At 47.0% G+C, this 12,215-nt stretch overlaps 1 protein-coding gene and 2 pseudogenes across 1 annotated transcript in view; 1 reads left to right on the forward strand and 2 right to left on the reverse strand.

Moving 5' to 3' along the window:
• CSF2RB (colony stimulating factor 2 receptor subunit beta) overlaps window positions 1-12,215 on the reverse strand; it is a 231,819-nt gene that overhangs the window by 175,935 nt on the left and 43,669 nt on the right. The gene's annotated exons all lie outside the window — the stretch shown is intronic.
• LOC134964664 (5S ribosomal RNA) lies at window positions 11,415-11,533 on the reverse strand (annotated as a pseudogene).
• LOC134964849 (5S ribosomal RNA) lies at window positions 11,984-12,102 on the forward strand (annotated as a pseudogene).

The raw sequence follows: 12,215 nt of genomic DNA on the forward strand, positions 1-12,215 counted from the left end.
GAACTTGTAGAACTTAGCAAACGTGTTCGACCCTGACCAAGTAGCTGCTCGGCAAAGCTGTAAAGCCGAGACACCCCGGGCAGCCACCCAGGAAGAACCCACCTTACGAGTAGAGTGGTCCTGAACAGAATTTGGAATCTGCAATCCTGCCGTCGAATAAGCATGCTGTATAGTAAGCATGATCCCAATCTTGTTGGGATCATAAAGGACAAATAGAGCGTCCGATTTCCTGTGACGAGAAGTTCTCTTCACATATATCTTCAAAGCCCGCACAACATCCAAGGACATTGAGCTAATCGAGGTGTCAGTAGCCACTGGCACCACAATAGGTTGGTTGATATGAAAAGCCGACACAACCTTTGGAAGAAATTGCTGACGCGTTCTGAGCTCAGCTCTATCCTCATGGAAAATCAAGTAGGGGCTCTTGTGCGACAACGCCCCCAATTCCGACACACGTCTTGCAGATGCCAATGCCAACAGTGTGACCGCCTTCCAAGTAATAAACTTTACGTCCACCTCCTGTAAAGGTTCGAACCAATCAGATTGCAGGAACTGCAGCACCACATTAAGATCCCAAGGTGCCGTAGGAGGCACAAAGGGTGGTTGTATGTGCAGAAATCCTTTCAAGAAAGTCTGAACCTCAGGGATAGCAGCCAATTGTTTCTGGAAGAAAATGGACAAGGCCGAAATCTGGACTTTGATTGAGCCCAAGCGTAGGCCCACATCCACACCAGCTTGCAGAAAGAGGAGAAAACGTCCCAGTTGAAACTCCACCGTAGGAAACTTCTTGGATTTACACCAAGAGACATACTTTTTCCAAATCCAATGGTAATGTTTAGACGTTACCCCCTTCCTAGCTTGGATCAGAGTAGGAATAACTTTGGTCGGAATGCCCTTCTGAGCAAAGAACTGGTGTTCAACCTCCATGCCATCAAACGTAGCCGCGGTAAGTCTTGATAGGCTAACAGCCCCTGTTGTAGAAGGTCCTCGCAAAGAGGAAGAGGCCTCAGATCCTCCAGCAGTAATGCCAGAAGATCCGCGTACCAAGCTCTTCTTGGCCAGTCCGGAGCAATGAGGATCGCCGGAATTCCTGATCTTTTTATTAGTTTGGGAACCCTTGGGATGAGTGGAAGTGGAGGGAACACATACACTGACTGGAACACCCACAGAGTCACCAGGGCATTCGCCGCCACTGATTGTGGGTTTCGTGACCTGGAACAGTACCGCCGAAGCTTCTTGTTGAGGCGAGAGGCCATCATGTCTATTTGAGGTACACCCCATCGGCTTGTCACCTCTGTGAACACCTCCAGGTGGAGGCCCTATACTCCTGGATGGAGATCGTGTCTGCTGAGGAAGTCTGCTTCCCAATTGTCCACACCCGGAATGAAGATCGCCGACAGCGCCAGCACGTGTCTTTCTGCCCAGCGGAGGATTTTTGTTACCTCTGACATTGCAGCCCTGCTCTTCGTTCCGCCCTGCCTGTTTATGTAGGACACTGCTGTGATGTTGTCTGACTGAACTTGAATGGCTTAATCTTGCAGAAGATGTGCCACTTGGAGGAGGACGCTGTATGTGGCCCTTAGTTCCAGAATGTTTATTGGAAGGACAGATTCCTGACTTGACCACCTTCCTTGGAAGTTTTTCCCCTGGGTGACTGCTTCCCCAATCTCTGAGGCTTGCATCCATGGTTAGAAGAATCCAATTCTGAATTCCGAACCTGCGGCCCTCGAGCAGGTGAGATGTCTGCAACCACCATAGAAGTGAAATTCTGGCTTTCGGCGACAGGCGAATCCGCTGGTGCATGTGAAGATGTGATCCTGACCACTTGTCCAGGAGATCCAGCTGGAAGAACCTTGCATGTGATCTTCCATACGGTAGAGCCTCGTAGGAGGCTACCATCTTCCCTAGAAGGCGAATGCACTGATGAACCGATACCCGGGCTGGACGCAAGACATCCCGGACCATTGATTGGATCACCAACACTTTCTCTAGTGGTAGAAACACCCTCTGCACTTCCGTGTCGAGTATCACCCCCAGGAAGGGCAGTCTCCTTGTCGGTTTCAAATGTGACTTTGGAAGGTTCAGGATCCACCCATGATCCCAGAGTAGTTGAGTTGAGAGTGCAATACTCTGCAACAGCTTCTCCTTGGAATATGCTTTTATCAGCAGATCGTCCAGATATGGAATTATGTTCACACCCTGTTTGCGGAGGAGGAGCATCATCTCCGCCATCACCTTGGTGAACACCCTCGGTGCTGTGGAGAGGCCGAATGGTAATGTCTGGAACTGATAGTGACAGTCTTGTAGTGCAAACCGTAGATAGGCCTGGTGAGGTGGCCAGATCGGAATGTGAAGGTACACATCCTTGATATCCAGGAATACTCGGAATTCCCCCTCCTCCAGACATGAGATCACCGCTCTCAGAGACTCCATCTTGAAATGGAAAACCCTCAAGTAAGGGTTCAATGACTTCAGGTTCAAAATAGGTCAAACCGAACCGTCCGGTTTCGGTACCACAAACAGGTTTGAGTAATAACTCTTGGTTATTAGGTGAGGTGGAACTGGAACAATGACATTTGTTTGTACCAATTTTTGAATGGCTTTCTGTAGGATAGCCCTTTCTGTCAGCAAAGCTGGTAAGCCTGATTTGAAGAATCTGTGAGGTGGGAGTTCCTGAAACGCCAGTCTGTACCCCTGGTTAACAATATCTCTAACCCAGGGATCCAGGCATGATGACGCCCAGACTAGAGATGAGCGCCTGAAATTTTTCGGGTTTTGTGTTTTGGTTTTGGGTTCGGTTCCGCGGCCGTGTTTTGGGTTCGAACGCGTTTTGGCAAAACCTCACCGAATTATTTTTGTCGGATTCGGGTGTGTTTTGGATTCGGGTGTTTTTTTCCAAAAACACTAAAAAACAGCTTAAATCATAGAATTTGGGGGTCATTTTGATCCCAAAGTATTATTAACCTCAAAAACCATAATTTACACTCATTTTCAGTCTATTCTGAATACCTCACACCTCACAATATTATTTTTAGTCCTAAAATTTGCACCGAGGTCGCTGTGTGAGTAAGATAAGCGACCCTAGTGGCCGACACAAACACCGGGCCCATCTAGGAGTGGCACTGCAGTGTCACGCAGGATGTCCCTTCCAAAAAACCCTCCCCAAACAGCACATGACGCAAAGAAAAAAAGAGGCGCAATGAGGTAGCTGTGTGAGTAAGATTAGCGACCCTAGTGGCCGACACAAACACCGGGCCCATCTAGGAGTGGCACTGCAGTGTCACGCAGGATGGCCCTTCCAAAAAACCCTCCCCAAACAGCACATGACGCAAAGAAAAAAAGAGGCGCAATGAGGTAGCTGACTGTGTGAGTAAGATTAGCGACCCTAGTGGCCGACACAAACACCGGGCCCATCTAGGAGTGGCACTGCAGTGTCACGCAGGATGGCCCTTCCAAAAAACCCTCCCCAAACAGCACATGACGCAAAGAAAAAAAGAGGCGCAATGAGGTAGCTGACTGTGTGAGTAAGATTAGCGACCCTAGTGGCCGACACAAACACCGGGCCCATCTAGGAGTGGCACTGCAGTGTCACGCAGGATGTCCCTTCCAAAAAACCCTCCCCAAACAGCACATGACGCAAAGAAAAAAAGAGGCGCAATGAGGTAGCTGTGTGAGTAAGATTAGCGACCCTAGTGGCCGACACAAACACCGGGCCCATCTAGGAGTGGCACTGCAGTGTCACGCAGGATGTCCCTTCCAAAAAACCCTCCCCAAACAGCACATGACGCAAAGAAAAAAAGAGGCGCAATGAGGTAGCTGTGTGAGTAAGATTAGCGACCCTAGTGGCCAACACAAACACCGGGCCCATCTAGGAGTGGCACTGCAGTGTCACGCAGGATGTCCCTTCCAAAAAACCCTCCCCAAACAGCACATGACGCAAAGAAAAAAAGAGGCGCAATGAGGTAGCTGACTGTGTGAGTAAGATTAGCGACCCTAGTGGCCGACACAAACACCGGGCCCATTTAGGAGTGGCACTGCAGTGTCACGCAGGATGTCCCTTCCAAAAAACCCTCCCCAATCAGCACATGATGCAAAGAAAAAGAAAAGAAAAAAGAGGTGCAAGATGGAATTATCCTTGGGCCCTCCCACCCACCCTTATGTTGTATAAACAAAACAGGACATGCACACTTTAACCAACCCATCATTTCAGTGACAGGGTCTGCCACACGACTGTGACTGATATGACGGGTTGGTTTGGACCCCCCCCAAAAAAGAAGCAATTAATCTCTCCTTGCACAAACTGGCTCTACAGAGGCAAGATGTCCACCTCATCTTCACCCTCCGATATATCACCGTGTACATCCCCCTCCTCACAGATTATCAATTCGTCCCCACTGGAATCCACCATCTCAGCTCCCTGTGTACTTTGTGGAGGCAATTGCTGCTGGTCAATGTCTCCGCGGAGGAATTGATTATAATTCATTTTAATGAACATCATCTTCTCCACATTTTCTGGATGTAACCTCGTACGCCGATTGCTGACAAGGTGAGCGGCGGCACTAAACACTCTTTCGGAGTACACACTTGTGGGAGGGCAACTTAGGTAGAATAAAGCCAGTTTGTGCAAGGGCCTCCAAATTGCCTCTTTTTCCTGCCAGTATAAGTACGGACTGTGTGACGTGCCTACTTGGATGCGGTCACTCATATAATCCTCCACCATTCTATCAATGTTGAGAGAATCATATGCAGTGACAGTAGACGACATGTCCGTAATCGTTGTCAGGTCCTTCAGTCCGGACCAGATGTCAGCATCAGCAGTCGCTCCAGACTGCCCTGCATCACCGCCAGCGGGTGGGCTCGGAATTCTGAGCCTTTTCCTCGCACCCCCAGTTGCGGGAGAATGTGAAGGAGGAGATGTTGACAGGTCGCGTTCCGCTTGACTTGACAATTTTGTCACCAGCAGGTCTTTCAACCCCAGCAGACCTGTGTCTGCCGGAAAGAGAGATCCAAGGTAGGCTTTAAATCTAGGATCGAGCACGGTGGCCAAAATGTAGTGCTCTGATTTCAACAGATTGACCACCCGTGAATCCTTGTTAAGCGAATTAAGGGCTGCATCCACAAGTCCCACATGCCTAGCGGAATCGCTCCCTTTTAGCTCCTTCTTCAATGCCTCCAGCTTCTTCTGCAAAAGCCTGATGAGGGGAATGACCTGACTCAGGCTGGCAGTGTCTGAACTGACTTCACGTGTGGCAAGTTCAAAGGGCATCAGAACCTTGCACAACGTTGAAATCATTCTCCACTGCACTTGAGACAGGTGCATTCCATCTCCTATATCGTGCTCAATTGTATAGGCTTGAATGGCCTTTTGCTGCTCCTCCAACCTCTGAAGCATATAGAGGGTTGAATTCCACCTCGTTACCACTTCTTGCTTCAGATGATGGCAGGGCAGGTTCAGTAGTTTTTGGTGGTGCTCCAGTCTTCTGTACGTGGTGCCTGTACGCCGAAAGTGTCCCGCAATTTTTCTGGCCACCGACAGCATCTCTTGCACGCCCCTGTCGTTTTTAAAAAAATTCTGCACCACCAAATTCAAGGTATGTGCAAAACATGGGACGTGCTGGGATTTGCCCATATTTAATGCACACACAATATTGCTGGCGTTGTCCGATGCCACAAATCCACAGGAGAGTCCAATTGGGGTAAGCCATTCCGCGATGATCTTCCTCAGTTGCCGTAAGAGGTTTTCAGCTGTGTGCGTATTCTGGAAAGCGGTGATACAAAGCGTAGCCTGCCTAGGAAAGAGTTGGCGTTTGCGAGATGCTGCTACTGGTGCCGCCGCTGCTGTTCTTGCGGCGGGAGTCCATACATCTACCCAGTGGGCTGTCACAGTCATATAGTCCTGACCCTGCCCTGCTCCACTTGTCCACATGTCCGTGGTTAAGTGGACATTGGGTACAACTGCATTTTTTAGGAGACTGGTGAGTCTTTTTCTGACGTCCGTGTACATTCTCGGTATCGCCTGCCTAGAGAAGTGGAACCTAGATGGTATTTGGTAACGGGGGCACACTGCCTCAATAAATTGTCTAGTGCCCTGTGAACTAACGGCGGATACCGGACGCACGTCTAACACCAACATAGTTGTCAAGGACTCAGTTATCCGCTTTGCAGTAGGATGACTGCTGTGATATTTCATCTTCCTCGCAAAGGACTGTTGAACAGTCAATTGCTTACTGGAAGTAGTACAAGTGGGCTTACGACTTCCCCTCTGGGATGACCATCGACTCCCAGCGGCAACAACAGCAGCGCCAGCAGCAGTAGGCGTTACACGCAAGGATGCATCGGAGGAATCCCAGGCAGGAGAGGACTCGTCAGACTTGCCAGTGACATGGCCTGCAGGACTATTGGCATTCCTGGGGAAGGAGGAAATTGACACTGAGGGAGTTGGTGGGGTGGTTTGCGTGAGCTTGGTTACAAGAGGAAGGGATTTACTGGTCAGTGGACTGCTTCCGCTGTCACCCAAAGTTTTTGAACTTGTCACTGACTTATTATTAATGCGCTGCAGGTGACGTATAAGGGAGGATGTTCCGAGGTGGTTAACGTCCTTACCCCTACTTATTACAGCTTGACAAAGGGAACACACGGCTTGACACCTGTTGTCCGCATTTCTGGTGAAATACCTCCACACCGAAGAGCTGATTTTTTGGGTATTTTCACCTGGCATGTCAACGGCCATATTCCTCCCACGGACAACAGGTGTCTCCCCGGGTGCCTGACTTAAACAAACCACCTCACCATCAGAATCCTCCTGGTCAATTTCCTCCCCAGCGCCAGCAACACCCATATCCTCCTCATCCTGGTGTACTTCAACACTGACATCTTCAATCTGACTATCAGGAACTGGACTGCGGGTGCTCCTTCCAGCACTTGCAGGGGGCGTGCAAATGGTGGAAGGCGCATGCTCTTCACGTCCAGTGTTGGGAAGGTCAGGCATCGCAACCGACACAATTGGACTCTCCTTGTGGATTTGGGATTTCAAAGAACGCACAGTTCTTTGCGGTGCTTTTGCCAGCTTGAGTCTTTTCAGTTTTCTAGCGAGAGGCTGAGTGCTTCCATCCTCATGTGAAGCTGAACCACTAGCCATGAACATAGGCCAGGGCCTCAGCCGTTCCTTGCCACTCCGTGTGGTAAATGGCATATTGGCAAGTTTACGCTTCTCCTCCGACAATTTTATTTTAGGTTTTGGAGTCCTTTTTTTACTGATATTTGGTGTTTTGGTTTTGACATGCTCTGTACTATGCCATTGGGCATCGGCCTTGGCAGACGACGTTGCTGGCATTTCATCGTCTCGGCCATGACTAGTGGCAGCAGCTTCAGCGCGAGGTGGAAGTGGATCTTGATCTTTCCCTAATTTTGGAACCTCAACATTTTTGTTCTCCATATTTTAATAGGCACAACTAAAAGGCACCTCAGGTAAACAATGCAGATGGATGGATTGGATACTAGTATACAATTATGGACGGGCTGCCGAGTGCCGACACAGAGGTAGCCACAGCCGTGAACTACCGCACTGTACTGTGTCTGCTGCTAATATATAGACTGGTTGATAAAGAGATAGTATACTCGTAACTAGTATGTATGTATAAAGAAAGAAAAAAAAACCACGGTTAGGTCACTGGTATATACAATTATGGACGGGCTGCCGAGTGCCAACACAGAGGTAGCCACAGCCGTGAACTACCGCACTGTACTGTGTCTGCTGCTAATATATAGACTGGTTGATAAAGAGATAGTATACTCGTAACTAGTATGTATGTATAAAGAAAGAAAAAAAAACCACGGTTAGGTGGTATATACAATTATGGACGGGCTGCCGAGTGCCGACACAGAGGTAGCCACAGCCGTGAACTACCGCACTGTACTGTGTCTGCTGCTAATATATAGACTGGTTGATAAAGAGATAGTATACTCGTAACTAGTATGTATGTATAAAGAAAGAAAAAAAAACCACGGTTAGGTCACTGGTATATACAATTATGGACGGGCTGCCGAGTGCCGACACAGAGGTAGCCACAGCCGTGAACTACCGCACTGTACTGTGTCTGCTGCTAATATATAGACTGGTTGATAAAGAGATAGTATACTCGTAACTAGTATGTATGTATAAAGAAAGAAAAAAAAACCACGGTTAGGTCACTGGTATATACAATTATGGACGGGCTGCCGAGTGCCGACACAGAGGTAGCCACAGCCGTGAACTACCGCACTGTACTGTGTCTGCTGCTAATATATAGACTGGTTGATAAAGAGATAGTATACTCGTAACTAGTATGTATGTATAAAGAAAGAAAAAAAAACCACGGTTAGGTCACTGGTATATACAATTATGGACGGGCTGCGGAGTGCCGACACAGAGGTAGCCACAGCCGTGAACTACCGCACTGTACTGTGTCTGCTGCTAATATATAGACTGGTTGATAAAGAGATAGTATACTCGTAACTAGTATGTATGTATAAAGAAAGAAAAAAAAACCACGGTTAGGTGGTATATACAATTATGGACGGGCTGCCGAGTGCCGACACAGAGGTAGCCACAGCCGTGAACTACCGCACTGTACTGTGTCTGCTGCTAATATATAGACTGGTTGATAAAGAGATAGTATACTCGTAACTAGTATGTATGTATAAAGAAAGAAAAAAAAACCACGGTTAGGTCACTGGTATATACAATTATGGACGGGCTGCCGAGTGCCGACACAGAGGTAGCCACAGCCGTGAACTACCGCACTGTACTGTGTCTGCTGCTAATATAGACTGGTTGATAAAGAGATAGTATACAATACTACTAATATACTGGTGGTCAGGCACTGGTCACCACTAGTCACACTGGCAGTGGCACTCCTGCAGCAAAAGTGTGCACTGTTTAATTTTAATATAATATTATTTATCATGTACTCCTGGCTCCTGCTATAACAACCTGCAGTGCTCCCCAGTCTCCCCCACAATTATAAGCTTTATATACAATACATTGATGTGCAGCACACTGGGCTGAGCAGTGCACACAGACTGAGTCACTGTGTGACTGTGTATCGTTTTTTTCAGGCAGAGAACGGATATATTAAATAAAACAAACAACTGCACTGTCTCTGGTGGTCACTGGTCACTGTGGTCGTCAGTCACTAAACTCTGTCTGCACTCTGCACTCTCTTCTAATCTACAGTATCACAGCAATCTCTCTCTCTCTCTCTCTTCTAAATCTAATCTAAATGGAGAGGACGCCAGCCACGTCCTCTCCCTATCAATCTCAATGCACGTGTGAAAATGGCGGCGACGCGCGGCTCCTTATATAGAATCCGAGTCTCGCGATAGAATCCGAGCCTCGCGAGAATCCGACAGCGTCATGATGACGTTCGGGCGCGCTCGGGTTAACCGAGCAAGGCGGGAAGATCCGAGTCGCTCGGACCCGTGAAAAAAAAAGTGAAGTTCGTGCGGGTTCGGATTCAAAGAAACCGAACCCGCTCATCTCTAGCCCAGACGTGACATTAAATCTTTTAGTCTCGCTCCCACCTGTCCGATCTCCAGGCTGGGAGGTCCACCGTCATGCTGAAGATTTTGAGGAAGCAGAACTTGGTTTCTTTTCCTGGGAACCCGGTGGTGCATGTTTTCTGGATTTTCCCCTACCGCCTCTAAAGAAGGTGGGGGGAGGTTTTGATTTTTTTAATTTTGCAGTCCAAATGGACTGCAGTGAAGGCGTAGGATAAGATTTCCTAGCCGGTGCTGCTGTGGAGGGAAGAAATGTCGACTCACCCGCAGTTGCCATGGAAATCCACACATCCAATGCGTCCCCAAATAGTGCCTGACCTGTGAAGGGTAGGTTCTCCACACTTTTCTTGGATTCTGCATCCGCAGTCCATTGGCGTAGCCAGAGTCCTCTGCGTGCCGATACTGCCATAGAAGTAGCCCTCGCATTAAGCAGGCCAAGGTCCTTCATGGCCTCCACCATGAAACCTGCAGAATCCTGTATGTGACGTAAAAACAAGTCAATGTCACTCCTATCCATAGTATCTAAGTCCTCTAGTAAAGTGCCTGACCATTTTCCTATGGCTTTAGAAAGCCATGCACAGGCAAAAGTGGGCCTTAAGGCTACGCCTGTAGCCGTGTATAGTGATTTGAGCGTAGTCTCAGTTTTTGCGGTCAGACGGCTCCTTTAAGGCGGCTGAACCAGGGACAGGTAAAACCACCTTTTTAGACAACCTAGATACAGAAGCGTCTACTATAGGCAGGTTTTACCACTTCTTCCTATCCTCTTCAGGGAAAGGGAAAGCTATGAGAATTCTTTTAGGGATTTGGAATTTTTTCTCTAGGTTTTTCCAGGATTTTTCAAATAAGGAGTTTAATTCCTTTGAAGCCGGGAAGGTGTGCGAGGATTGCTTATTTACTGTAAAATAAGATTCCCCTTCCGGCTCAGGTACCTTCTCCGTAATATGCAAAACATCCCTAATGGCTTCAAACATGAGCTGCACCCCTTTAGCAAGGGATGCATCTCCCCCCTGCATATCCCCATCACCGTCCCCTGTATCAGAGTCGGTATCCGTGTCAGCTTGCATTATCCGGGCAAGTGTACGCTTTTGCGGGTATGTAGGTGGGCTCTTAGACGAAGTAGTGGGAGCTGAAAACTTCAAACTCTCTACAGATTTTCTCAAAAACTGCGTCTCCTTCTCAGTATGTGAAATCCTATTTGAAATCTGGGATATCATTCCCCTTAAAGAATAAGGGGATTCAGAAGGCTGAGACAGCATATTGCAGTCCTGAGTACATGCGAAAATAAAAAAGAGAAAAAGAAAGACTCTGTGCTGGGGCACTCTTATATGAAAAATTAATAGACAATAAAATTTAACCTTTATTATGAATCATCTAAAATATAGTGTGACAATCAAGACGTAGTATTCAAAATGAAATTATGACAGTGATAATTAATAAACAGTAGATACTGCCTGGGTGAAGAATTATTCAGTATAATAACAGGAGTAGCCTCGCATATGTCTACTATCCATAAGTAGATGGCTAAATTCTCCCAAAGTGGTATCCCGTGTATTGATCTTAGCACCAGTAGGATCAGTGGTTTGTTGCCTAATTTGGTGTTAATCCACCTTCTGTATAGATATCTAACAGTGGTGCCACCATAGGCATGTTAATGCAGCAGGTTAGACAGGAGTGTATAGCCTGCTAAGTAAATCGTGAAATTTATTATCAGGCTATTGAATAAACAGTGAGAAAGTAGTACTTGAGCCAAAAGAGAATGTTACGTTTGAGGAGAGGACTTGTATGTTCTCAAATGGAACCTTTAAAAATTATTATTTTCTATATCGAAAGAAGAGAAGAAAGAGGATTAAGGGAATGTTCCTTCTGCTTTCCAGCCAAGTTAACTGCACCTGGAGTTCCTTGGCAGTCTCCCAAACAAGTACTGACCAGGCCTACCAGAGCTTTGCTTCCAAGATCAGAAGGGATTAGGTGTCTCCTGTGGAGTATGGCCGTAAACAGCTGGATGAGAGAGTACTAATTCCTAATAAACAGAGATGTGCTTCTGCTGTCCATAAATAAAACTCCGCAGGAGTTAGTCACTACCACTGTAGAGACTGGGGCTGTATGAGAGAGCACATTAGCACAGACGTGCAGGAGTGCTAGAAAAGAAAAAAATATAGCAATAAATGCCCATATGTCATAAATTGGGTATATAAGAAAAAAGGAAAGAAAAGATAACTAATTATAAATAATATTATTGATTAATATACCCCTGTTGAAGTCTGTAGGACGAAACGCGTTGGATTAGCACATTGTTCTCTGACATCTCTTCAAAGAAGATCAATTTGATGTTGTTTGAATTACCAACACAACTATCATCTGTACAAACATTGTTTATTGTTATTCTGGGCAAATTGTAAACAGTTTATTCTCTGTTTATTAGGAATTAGTACTCTCTCATCCAGCTGTTTACGGCCATACTCCACAGGAGACGTCTAATCCCATCTGATCTTGGAAGCAAAGCTCTGGTAGGCCTGGTCTGTACTTGTTTGGGAGACTGCCAAGGAACACCAGGTGCAGTAAACTTGGTTGGAAAGCAGAAGGAACATTCCCTTAATCCTCTTTCTTCTCTTCTTTCGATATAGAAAATAATACCTGTTAAAGGTTCCATTTGAGAACATACAAGTCCTCTCCTCAAA

This window comes from Pseudophryne corroboree, chromosome 9 (genome assembly GCF_028390025.1).
Source record: "Pseudophryne corroboree isolate aPseCor3 chromosome 9, aPseCor3.hap2, whole genome shotgun sequence".
In the NCBI taxonomy this organism is placed as follows: Eukaryota; Metazoa; Chordata; class Amphibia; order Anura; family Myobatrachidae; genus Pseudophryne; species Pseudophryne corroboree.